General features: G+C 43.1%; 1 protein-coding gene across 1 annotated transcript in view; it reads left to right on the forward strand.

Annotated features, from left to right (window-relative positions):
- Window positions 1-12,500, forward strand: part of tlx1 (T cell leukemia homeobox 1) — a gene marked incomplete at both ends in the record, with an annotated part of 27,579 nt that overhangs the window by 486 nt on the left and 14,593 nt on the right. The gene's annotated exons all lie outside the window — the stretch shown is intronic.

Consider the following 12,500-nt stretch of genomic DNA (forward strand, 5'->3'; position numbering starts at 1 on the left):
GAAACGATACTCCCATTCTACAGTATACCAATGCAGGGATATCCTGACACGGAACCTCTTCTTGGAGCTAAGAGCATGAGGTTCCAAAATGGAGCTAAGCTTCAGATATCTTCAGCAGTGAACAGAAACATCCTGAGTCGGGCCATTTTCACACATACACGCCGCAATGGGGCAATGCAGGCACACAACAGACATGACAGGACTGACATGAAGACGAGAGGCACGTCAGTCCATCAGAGGTGTTAAGTCAGTAACTCTATCTAGCTGCTGTGTGGCGTTGTTGTGTCTGGCGTGCGCCTGTTCTCTCGTTTGTTTTTCCTCTCGGGGTTTCCCTCGGCCTCTGATCCTCACTGACCTGCGATCTGTTTGTTTTAGGCTGGCTCGGTCCATTAGGACAATTAGAGGTGACCCCTGACCTTTAGACGAAGAGAGGGATACGGAGAGAGTGAAAGAGAGGGAGTGATGGAGAGAAAGAAAGAGGGAGGGAGGGGGAGAGAGATAGAAAGAGAGAGAGAGAGAGAGAGAGGGGGGGGGGAGCAGGAGAGAAAAAGACAGAGGGAAGGGAAGAGGAAGACAGTGAGAGAGGAAAAGAAAAAGAGAGGAAGGAGGTGAGAGGTGGAAAGTGAGTGACAGAGAAAAAGAGATGAAGTGAGAGAGTGAGATTTCTTCAGCACACTGTCAACAGTTGGGGTGTCATTTCAGAGCATGTGTATACGTGCACACAAACGTGCATACAAACGTAATTATTAACACAATCGTCAAATCATCATTTAACTGTCAATAGAACAGTCAAAGAGCAGCATGTATGAACGTTTATGTTCAGCTGGATTCATACATTCACTATACTGTATGTATGTATTCATATTTTCCTCCTCTGTAACCATAGGAAACCAAAAGCAAATTAGTTCCCCTATTGGGTTTGTCAGTGTAATCGGCAACGTAATGAGGTGAGTGAGTAGGTCTTGGCCTAAATAAGACAGATCTGCTAGAGTGCTTTGGTGACGAGAGGAGAGGAAAGTAGAGGAGAGAGATGGAAGAGAGGAAACCCTAAAGAAGAAAAGGAGAACGTGCACGTGCAGGGAGTCAGAAACTAGAGGAAGGGAGAGAGAATGAAGGTGGGGGAGGTCTGTCCGTGTTGGGGGGGGGGGGGTGTATAGCAGCCCATGGATCAGTTGTTGCAGCCCATCCTCTCTCTCTAAGTGTGGCTGGGGAGACACGGCAGTCCTATCAGGATCTGAACCGGTCATTAAGCAAGCCACACACACCCCTGAGGCTACGCAGGCACCAGCCAGTCTGATGTTGAAGTGTGTGTGAAGAGAGAGCGTGTGGGTGTGACAGAGAGACAGAGAGACAGAGGGAGTGTGTGCGTGTGTGCATGTGTGTGTGTGTGTGCGTGTGTGTGTGTGTGTGTGTGTGTGTGTGTGTGTGTGTGTGTGTGTGTGTGTGTGTGTGTGTGTGTGTGTGTGTGTGTGTGTGGCACGCGCACACATCAGTGTTTATGCTTGCTATGTGTTGATGTATGTATGTCTGTGCACAAATACAGAATTATCAAACTAATCGATTTGATTAACTATTGAATTTAGAAAATTACTGTGTATATAATTTGTATTTCTTTTAGCTTTTGCTGGTGAAAATTACATGCATGGTGTGTGATATGAAAAGAGAGCTTATCATTAGAGCCCGACCATTACATCGGTCTGGTCGATATATCAGCCATTGTTTTACCGTTTTGACAACATCTGTATCGGCAATTATACTGCTAATGTGTCCCATTTTAACCACTTTCATCTCCCTGTTTTGGAATTATAGGCCTAAAATAGAGGGTATGCACGTCATCATCGTACCTGGAAGTTATGCAGGAACGCCTACTGAGTGGCAAAAAAACACTTTCTGGCTTTCTGATTGCATTAAACTCATGCACGAGACAACTTCTTGTGATTCGACTCTATAATAAAATGAGCAGATCAGCTATTTAAAATAAAATTGAATAGGGCTTGTGGTTAAAGAAAGTTCAGTTTGTATGTAGTGTTTCTTTTTGATCTATCAAAAAATTGTTTTTTTTAATCATTTGTTTGCTTAAAACAATTTTCAAATGTAAAAATCTAAATTTTTGAAAGTTATTAGAATATATATATATATTTCACTACACAATTTAGACAAAATAAGTATCAGTCAAAACAAAGGTAATCGGTGGTCTAGGTCAGGACTCTCCAAGAATAAATTGTACGAGAACAAATCTGCCATTGGTTGCGCTCTATATAAACATAATGATTGTTTAGCTAACATATTCTGTCCAAGATCTTCTTGAGAAACTAAACATTTCAGTTGCTCATCACCTTTGTTTTGTGCACAAGGGGGAGGGACAGTCCATTATTATAGATGAGGGGGATTTCTTGTCCCTGATTACTGTAATTATTTCTATAAGCATGAGTACTATAGTGGTATATCTACAGTTAATGTTCAATGAATATATAATTTCACAGACATAAAATACATCCTATGAAAGTTTCTGAATTAATATGATGAAAATAACTGCAGCATACAATCTATATATTTTTTAAATCTGATCAAAGCTATGTAGTGCAGAAGGTATTAAGCCTTATTTGTGTGTGTGTGTGTGTGTGTGTGTGTGTGTGTGTGTGTGTGTGTGTGTGTGTGTGTGTGTGTGCGCGTGTGTGTGTGTGTGTGTGTGTGTGTGTGTGTGTGTGTGTGTGTGTGTGTGTGTATGCATGTGTGTATGCATGTGCGTATGCGACTGTGCGTGTGTGTGTATGTGCGTGCGTGCATGCGTGCGTGAACTGAATTCATTGAAAAGTGACTACTCTGCCATAATATTGTCAATGTCAAGTACACCATGAGTTGTGGCTAATGGGCTAAACATACCAGACCACCAGTATGGTCCTTTAAGCACTCCAACAAACGAAGCAAAACAAAGTTTTGCTGGATGTGCACTATGCCTCCTCTCATGTGCGTGCATTTGTTCAATAATATGCAATGCACTCACATGGAAATGTATGAGTGTGTATTTCTGTCCATGCAAATGTAAATGTCTAATTTGCTGCATGCAACATGGTGCTGGTGGTGCATGAGCACATTCAGTCCATGCAGAATATCTTCATTCTCGTTTATTTGCTCCATGCATGGGAGTGCGTGTCGTGTGCATGTGAAACTGTGTGCACGTGCGTGGGTGAATCCAGTATACTTCTGGATTTGATCAATAACAAAGCCCTTCTCTCATCATCCAAACCTGTAAACCTGCGTTTTCGCTTCATGCTCTCAAGCAAATCATTTTTCAAACATCCATCAACAGAGCAGGAGAGTTTAGCACAACAGAGACGTCTCCTTTGACTCTTTCCAGAGGTGATTTGTGAGCTGAGGTCTTAACGCCCCCTGGCAGGCAGAGGGACCTACAGTCAGTGTCTGATGGACTCATCTACATAATATAGTACATTGTAGTCTAGTGCTTGGATCGTGTTTGATACCCTGTGATGTCTGGATATGTTTCCATTTCTCTCAATTTTCCATTCTCTCTGTCATTCTCATTCTGTCTCTCACTTTGTCTTCCTCTGTCTGGCTCTTTCACTCTGTCTCTCTCCTTCCGTCTGTCTGCAAAAATCCACCTGTTGGTGGCGCTATAACAGGCCAATGTGAAAAGGGTGGGATTTATTCCTCAGCCTAGTATGAAAGTGCGTGAAAGATCTCACATAAATTGCATGCAGCGTTCATGATTTGACGCTTTTTGTACCAAACGGGCCAATCCTGCAAACTTTGAAAGCCAATTATAGCAAATTAGGATGGAATATGAAATATGGGACAGATCCGTCTTGAGCACATGACTATAGAGATACTGTGTAACGATTTGCAGGATTTTGGGACAGAATCTGGAGGAGAAAAAGTCGGCCTCCTGGTGAAGCTATAACAGGCCGTTCTGGAAAATGTGGGGCAGAGCTTCATCGTTGGCATCCAGGGAGTGTGTGTGCAAAGTTTGGCATCGACCAGGTTAACGGTGCCAGAGATTAGCTGGTAACGGATGGACGGACGGAAGGACGGACACACACACAAATACAATGTATTTTAACCTCATTTCATTGCTAAGATTATGACTCCTTTCTCACCCTTTCTTTTTGTTTTCTTCTTTGCTCTGTCTGCACTTCCCACCTCCCTCTGTCTGTTTCTCTCTCTCTCTCTCTCTCTCTCTCTCTCTCTCTCTCTCTCTCTCTCTCTCTCTCTCTCTCTCCAGACTTGCTCTCTACTCCTCAGCGCTCTAATGAAAGATTATTGGCTGTCCGCTCTTGTAACTGGGAGATCATAAATATATGTATGAAACACAGCAGAGATATAATGGCTGCTAATTAAGAGAGAAGAATCAGATCCCCTCATTGCATTGTATGGCTGTTTGATTAATATCACCACAGCTATTATTGCTATCACTGTTCGTTCTCTGGTAGCACACATTTATATAGAGACATCTTGAACAGTTAAAAATAGATTCATGAAGGTATAAAGAGCAATGGAAATGAAAGTAAACAAGTTTGGACGTTAGACAGCGAGCAGAAATATGAATGAATATTTCTGCAGTGCACTGAGGAGATCACAGAGCTGTCCTCTGGGAGCCAACATCTCCCAGCTGGCAATGCATTGTTGTGAAAGGGAAGACGGAAAGAACGGCTCCATAACGTAAAAGGGCCGGAAGCCTTCACTCGACCTGATGAGCTTTGAGACGCGGCAGGAGGAGGCACCCATGATGCACTGGGAGAGAGGACAGTGTGAGGGTTGAAGTGGAGGGGGGTGGCGAGGTGTCAGCACAGCTGACAGTGGCTACCGTTTGGCAGGACAGAATCCACCTGCCAGCCAGCCTGTGATGTGTGTGTGTGTGTGTGTGTGTGTGTGTGTGTGTGTGTGTGTGTGTGTGTGTGTGTGTGTGTGTGTGTGTGTGTGCGCGCGCGTGCGTGTGTGTGTGTGTATACACGTATACGCTCTTGCGGTTTCGACTGAATACCTGTGTTCCATGACGCAATATACACAATGAGCTATAAGAAATACAGAGAGGCATGTAATACAGAGATGTCATACTATCGTCTTCCAAATTAGGCGTTTCTGCCTCTGAATAACGAACGATTTGGGGTTTATAGCTGTTCTTGGGTTTGTGATGTGTCCCCGACATGGCACGATACTTGCTGAAAGGTGCAATCAGGTTCCGTGTTCCGGGATAGTGTCGTTAACTGATTGGAGACTGAAGATGACGTCAGCTTTTTATGTTATGCTGAAGAGGTTGTCTGTCAACGCTGTAGTCCCGTAACCGCAGAGTCAAGGGGAGTGCTTATAGTCCAGGCAATCTAGCCCATTTTAGACCCAAAAAACAGACTAATTAAAATAGTTTTTTTTTCAACAGATATCATTTCTATGAGGTGTCTAGAATAACATACTAAAAGTCCTAAGAAATCCTAGATGCGGAAATATGTTTAATTCTCATCAATTCAAGATGTGTGATAATACCTCGAGAAAACTAAACACCCTAATGGGCTTTTTTTTTTCTTTTGTTCTATCACAATGAAACTTTCCACAATGAATCTTAACCTGAAAACTAAACTCTTTTGTATTCTAAGTTTCTCTGAAACTTAATTTGAATATGCAAATTAGCTTAATATATATTGAATATGCCCACATTTGCATATCACGAAAATTACTTTTCCCCAAAATGTATAATATTTACATTGTTGTTTGTTAATGATATCAAACACACTGATCAGACTTTCATGAACCATTTCATAAAAATATTGTGACTTCATATAATGACATCAAAAACATGTATGACAAATGCATAAATCCGTCAAATCTTCCTCCAACCATCCTACTGCTAATGGTTGATGGCAATGCTGCTTTTGGACTGGCCTCTAACCTGAAACCTGCCGGGCTTGGTTGTACCTACCGGGGGCATAACCCCCACCGGTATAGTCCTCAGGGTCACAGAGGCACACAAGCCTCACCACCACGACAAGGTAGCAACAACAGGGGAGGTTCCCCTGCTAACGTGGCCCAGGAAAGAGAAGTCTGGAACTCTATGCAACCCGACTTCGGATGAGCGGATGAAGATGAATGGATGGATGAATTTGCAAAACATTAAAGGGATTGTGTCATTGTGACATTAAAAATAAATGAATTAATGTCACATGTGAAACCTTTAAGGAGTAGGAAAGACACAACATAATTGTAGCGACAGCTGTGTGATGGAGTCTACCTGGAGGAGACAGAGCTGTGTGATGGAGTCTACCTGGAGGAAACAGAGCTGTGTGATGGAGTCTACCTGGAGGTGACAGAGCTGTGTGATGGAGTCTACCTGGAGGAGACAGAGCTGTGTGATGGAGTCTACCTGGAGGAGACAGAGCTGTGTGATGGAGTCTACCTGGAGGAGACAGAGCTGTGTGATGGAGTCTACCTGGAGGAGACAGAGCTGTGTGATGGAGTCTACCTGGAGGTGACAGAGCTGTGTGATGGAGTCTACGTGGAGGTGGGAGAGCTGTGTGATGGAGTCTACCTGGAGGAGACAGCTGTGTGATGGAGTCTACCTGGAGGAGACAGAGCTGTGTGATGGAGTCTACCTGGAGGTGGGAGAGCTGTGTGATGGAGTCTACCTGGAGGTGACAGAGCTGTGTGATGGAGTCTACCTGGAGGTGACAGAGCTGTGTGATGGAGTCTACCTGGAGGTGGGAGAGCTGTGTGATGGAGTCTACCTGGAGGAGACAGAGCTGTGTGATGGAGTCTACCTGGAGGAGACAGAGCTGTGTGATGGAGTCTACCTGGAGGTGGGAGAGCTGTGTGATGGAGTCTACCTGGAGGTGACAGAGCTGTGTGATGGAGTCTACCTGGAGGTGACAGAGCTGTGTGATGGAGTCTACCTGGAGGTGGGAGAGCTGTGTGATGGAGTCTACCTGGAGGAGACAGAGCTGTGTGATGGAGTCTACCTGGAGGAGACAGAGCTGTGTGATGGAGTCTACCTGGAGGTGGGAGAGCTGTGTGATGGAGTCTACCTGGAGGTGACAGAGCTGTGTGATGGAGTCTACCTGGAGGTGGGAGAGCTGTGTGATGGAGTCTACCTGGAGGTGACAGAGCTGTGTGATGGAGTCTACCTGGAGGTGGGAGAGCTGTGTGATGGAGTCTACCTGGAGGAGACAGAGCTGTGTGATGGAGTCTACCTGGAGGTGACAGAGCTGTGTGATGGAGTCTACCTGGAGGAGACAGAGCTGTGTGATGGAGTCTACCTGGAGGTGACAGAGCTGTGTGATGGAGTCTACCTGGAGGTGACAGAGCTGTGTGATGGAGTCTACCTGGAGGTGGGAGAGCTGTGTGATCGAGTCTACCTGGAGGTGACAGAGCTGTGTGATGGAGTCTACCTGGAGGTGGGAGAGCTGTGTGATGGAGTCTACCTGGAGGTGACAGAGCTGTGTGATGGAGTCTACCTGGAGGTGGGAGAGCTGTGTGATGGAGTCTACCTGGAGGAGACAGAGCTGTGTGATGGAGTCTACCTGGAGGTGGCAGAGCTGTGTGATGGAGTCTACCTGGAGGTGGGAGAGCTGTGTGATGGAGTCTACCTGGAGGAGACAGAGCTGTGTGATGGAGTCTACCTGGAGGTGACAGAGCTGTGTGATGGAGTCTACCTGGAGGTGGGAGAGCTGTGTGATGGAGTCTACCTGGAGGAGACAGAGCTGTGTGATGGAGTCTACCTGGAGGTGACAGAGCTGTGTGATGGAGTCTACCTGGAGGTGGGAGAGCTGTGTGATGGAGTCTACCTGGAGGTGGGAGAGCTGTGTGATGGAGTATACCTGGAGGTGACAGAGCTGTGTGATGGAGTCTACCTGGAGGTGAAAGAGCTGTGTGATGGAGTCTACCTGGAGGTGGGAGAGCTGTGTGATGGAGTCTACCTGGAGGTGGGAGAGCTGTGTGATGGAGTCTACCTGGAGGTGACAGAGCTGTGTAATGGAGTCTACCTGGAGGTGACAGAGCTGTGTGATGGAGTCTACCTGGAGGTGGGAGATGTGTGATGGAGTCTACCTGGAGGTGGGAGATGGCCTGCAACAGCTTCAGGTGCGTCTGCAGAGTACAGGAACAAGAAGACTGGGATGGACTGAGACACTGCTGCAGCCAGGGGATGTCCTCCCAGAGGTAGGTCACCTGGCCTCTGTGACCCTGAGGACTATACCGGTGGGGGTTATGCCCCCAGTAGGTACAACCAAGCCCGTCAGGTTTCAGGTTAGAGGCCAGTCCAAAAGCAGCATTGCCATCAACCATTAGCAGTAGGATGGTTGGAGGAAGATTTGACGGATTTATACATTTGTCATACATATGAATGGTGTTTTTGATGTTATTCTATGAAGTCACAATATTTCGATGAAATGGTTCATGAAAGTCTGATCAGTGTGTTTGATATCATTAACAAACAACAATGTAAATATTATACATTTTGGGGAAAAGTAATTTCCGTGATATGCAAATGTGGGCATATTCAATATATATTAAGCTAATTTGCATATTCAAATTAAGTTTCAGAGAAACTTGTAATACAAAAAAGTTTAGTTTTCATGTTAAGATTCATTGTGGAAAGTTTCATTGTGATAGGACAAAAGAAAAAAAAAAGCCCATTAGGGTGTTTAGTTTTCTCGAGGTATTAGCACACATCTTGAATTGATGAGAATTAAACATATTTCCGCATCTAGGATTTCTTAGGACTTTTAGTATGTTGTTCTAGACACCTCATAGAGATGATCTATGGTGAAAAAAATTCTATTTTAATTAGTCTGTCTGGAAATGCTACTTTGCCTGGACTATTACCAAGGCCACAACATTCTTTGACGTTGCTTTTTTTATGTGGATTGAGCAAATCATAAAATGGACTCATTGGGAGATCTAAATGTCAGAGGTCTTTTGACTGTGAGCTTCAGTTCCTGAGGGATTCTCACGGCCATCTACTGTACCATATTGCCGAATCTTTTGGCGGGGTTCCGGGGGTGGGGGGGTTCCAGACCCACAGGAACGCACCCAGGGTGCCGGCCCAGTACCGGCGAGCCGCCCCGCGGAACACGCCCAGGAGACCAGGCCGGTTCCGGCGCGTCGCCCCGTGTCCGAGACGGTTGAGAAATGACAGCGTTACCGTGTGGCAGTCCCTGTACTGTACTGTACTGTACTGTACTGTACTGTACTGTACTGTACTGTACTGTACTGTACTGTACTGTACTGTACTGTACTGTACTGTACTGTACTGTACTGTACTGTACTGTACTGGCACACCCGAAAGCATCATATATAAAGTAAATACGTGCGTGTGTATTTGTGTGTGTTAGGTTGCGCATAGGTGGTGAAAAACAACCCTGCTGTTTTCGTGCTCATACCCAGCCAGCCAGGCAGCCAGCTACACACACATTGCTCCGTAAAGGGAGTGGTTGCACCACTCAAAAATGGCAGAATCCGTACAGAAACAATAAGGGGTCTTTGACACCCTTTGGGCTTGAGCCCTAATTACTGCAAACCACTCAGGAGCCAGTGCGTGTTAGACGCTTGTACTGTAGCTCGCTGATAGATTACATTTGGTCTGAAAAGCGATTTCACACGCTACTAGTGAAGTGACGGATCACAGCCCTGTTGTTGTGTCTAGAGACTCAGCACCCAGGTGACACATGTTGCCCTCATTTGTAACCGACGTGACAGTTGTGGCATCATCAGTGCCTGTTGTAGTGTCGGAGTGCTGTCAGGGAAACAGGATCCAGGGAAGCAGAGAAACAATTTTGTCACTTTGCCCAGTTTGAATAGATGTAGTGTTTGATTGAAAACAACTGATCAGAGAAGTAAGGGGCTACTATAAGAAAATATCACACTGTAACTAGTATTTTGGAGCCGTGCAGCCGCTCCTATGGACAGCTTTGTCTGTCTGTCTGTCTGTCTGTCTGTCTGTCTGTCTGTCTGTCTGTCTGTCTGTCTGTCTGTCTGTCTGTCTGTCTGTCTGTCTGTCTGTCTGTCTGTCTGTCTGTCTGTCTGTCTGTCTGTCTGTCTGTCTGTCTGTCTGCCTGTCTGCCTGTCTGTCTGTCTGTCTATCTGTCTGTCTGTCTGTCTTTTTCTTTTTTATGATCAGCACTTTATTTGGATTTGTTTTTACAAATAGACAGAGAAAACAAACACAAGCAACAACAACAACAACAGCAACAACAACAACAGAATATGTATGCATGGACATTATGTATGAGCACAAAAACATAATATAAAACAAGGATAGACAAGATATAACATAAATAAAAAAAATTAATTAGTTTACACGACCAAACACGCAGCATCATCAACCGAAAAATCACAGGTTCTTCAACTTTTCCAGGCTAGGACTTTTTTCTGTGATGGTGTTGTCCATAAGACCCCAGTCTCTGCACAATCATGTAGGCCTACTGCTGGTTGTCTCCACCAGCCGAAGGCATGGGGGAGAGTATGTTTTGCACTCCGTCCGCGTGTCCGTCCGTCCGTCCGTCCGTCCGTGAGCAGCTAATCTCGGCCACCGTTAACCCGGTCGATGCCAAATTTTGCACACACACTCCCTGGATGCCAACCATGAACCTCTGCCCCAAACTTTCCAGAACGGCCTGTTATAGCGCCACCAGGAGGCCGCTTTGTGCAAAACAAGTTTTTGCACAGTACACCTACAGATTTTGTCCAAACATCACGCAAATTGGTACACAGTCTCTCTAGAGCCATTCAACCAAACCGGTCTTTCAGATTTCTCAGACTCCATCCTGATTGGTTAAGATTGGCTTCCAAAATTCACAGGAGTGCTCAGTTTCAAACAAAATGCTGCAAATCATGAACACATCGCGTGATTTCCGTGAAATTGTGCACCCACATTCCCACTAGGCCCAGGACCAAATGCCACATGAACAATTTCAACTCAGCCTCAAGGTGGCGCTATAACTGGCCGAAAAGTGTTTTTACCTCTAACTGCACGGATCTGTGGATAACTTTGTATGCCAACTCCCTAGAGGCCAAGGAAAAACCTTTGCCTGGAATTTTTCACATCTGCTCTTTATAGCGCCACCAGGAGGCCGACATATGTAAAACACATTTTCTATTATTACTCCTTCACATTTTATCCAAATTTCACGCAAATCGGTACACATGATCTCCATACCCAGGCGAAAAATTAATATATTTAGTATACTTTTTTAAAGTATACTAAATGTACTTATTTGTACTTGAAACTATTTGAATTTAAATTGTGCTATTTTGAAACTACTTAAGTTGTACTTTTTATACTTAAGTTGCACTTAAGATGTGCTAAAACATATCTTAAATATATTTTTTCTATACTTTTTAACCCTTTTGTGACCAAAAAAATAGTGTTAAATTGAAAATATACTTCCAGTATCCCAAGTATACTTTTGAAAAGCATACTTATATTATATTTATAGTGTATTTTCGAATATATCGAGTGTATATCAAGTATTAAATAAATGCATTTAAAATATACTACCAATGTGTTAATATAATGACATTATGAACTAATGTGCTTAAAATATACTTTGTTATCTCGAATACACTATCAGATCTACTTAAACATATCTTAAATATATTTTTTCTATACTTTTTAACCCTTTTGTGACAAAAAATAGTGTTAAATTGAAAATATACTTCCAGTATCCCAAGTATACTTTTTCCGATGAGTGAAAAGCATACTTATATTATATTTATAGTGTATTTTTATAGTGTATTATAAGTGTATATCAAGTATTAAATAAATACATTTAAAATATACTACCAATGTGTTAATATAATAACATTACAAACTAATGCGCTTAAAATATATTTGATAGTATACTTGAAACTAATACAAGTATACTTCAAATTAATGACTTTTTTACTCCAAAAAAAATTGAAGCATTATATATAATATATATGCAAATATATGCAAATTTATACTTTTCCAAAGTATATATATATTATATATATACTTCGGAAAAGTATACATTTGCATATATAACTCTTAATTGTAGCAACCATGTTACTATACATATGAATGGGAAAAGGGGAGAGAGACTGACTAAACCAACAGACATTTAGATTCATGGTTTTACTAACAAATCACATAAAACAACATAAATCACCAAATAACTCCACAACAAAACCCTAAACACAATTACCCATAACATAACTCCAGTATACATTCTAATATTCAAATAATAACACAAATAAGAACAATAACACACGGTCCTTGGCGCCCCAGTGTATGCTGGGAAATGGACTTCCTCTAGCCACTCCCATTTCACCTGGCAGTATTTATAGCACATTAGTACTTAATATACTTAAACTTAATATACTGAAAGTTTAGACTTGTATTGTATTCATAATGTATTAAAAATACAATCTACAAATATATTTACTTAAAATATGCTAAGAGTGCATTTAAAAATACAATCTACAAATATATTTTTAATTATTATATTAAAGTACATCTTACAATAAATGCATGTTCA

Source organism: Protomyctophum parallelum (assembly GCF_964188405.1).
Source record: "Protomyctophum parallelum genome assembly, chromosome: 10".
Lineage (NCBI taxonomy): Eukaryota > Metazoa > Chordata > Actinopteri > Myctophiformes > Myctophidae > Protomyctophum > Protomyctophum parallelum.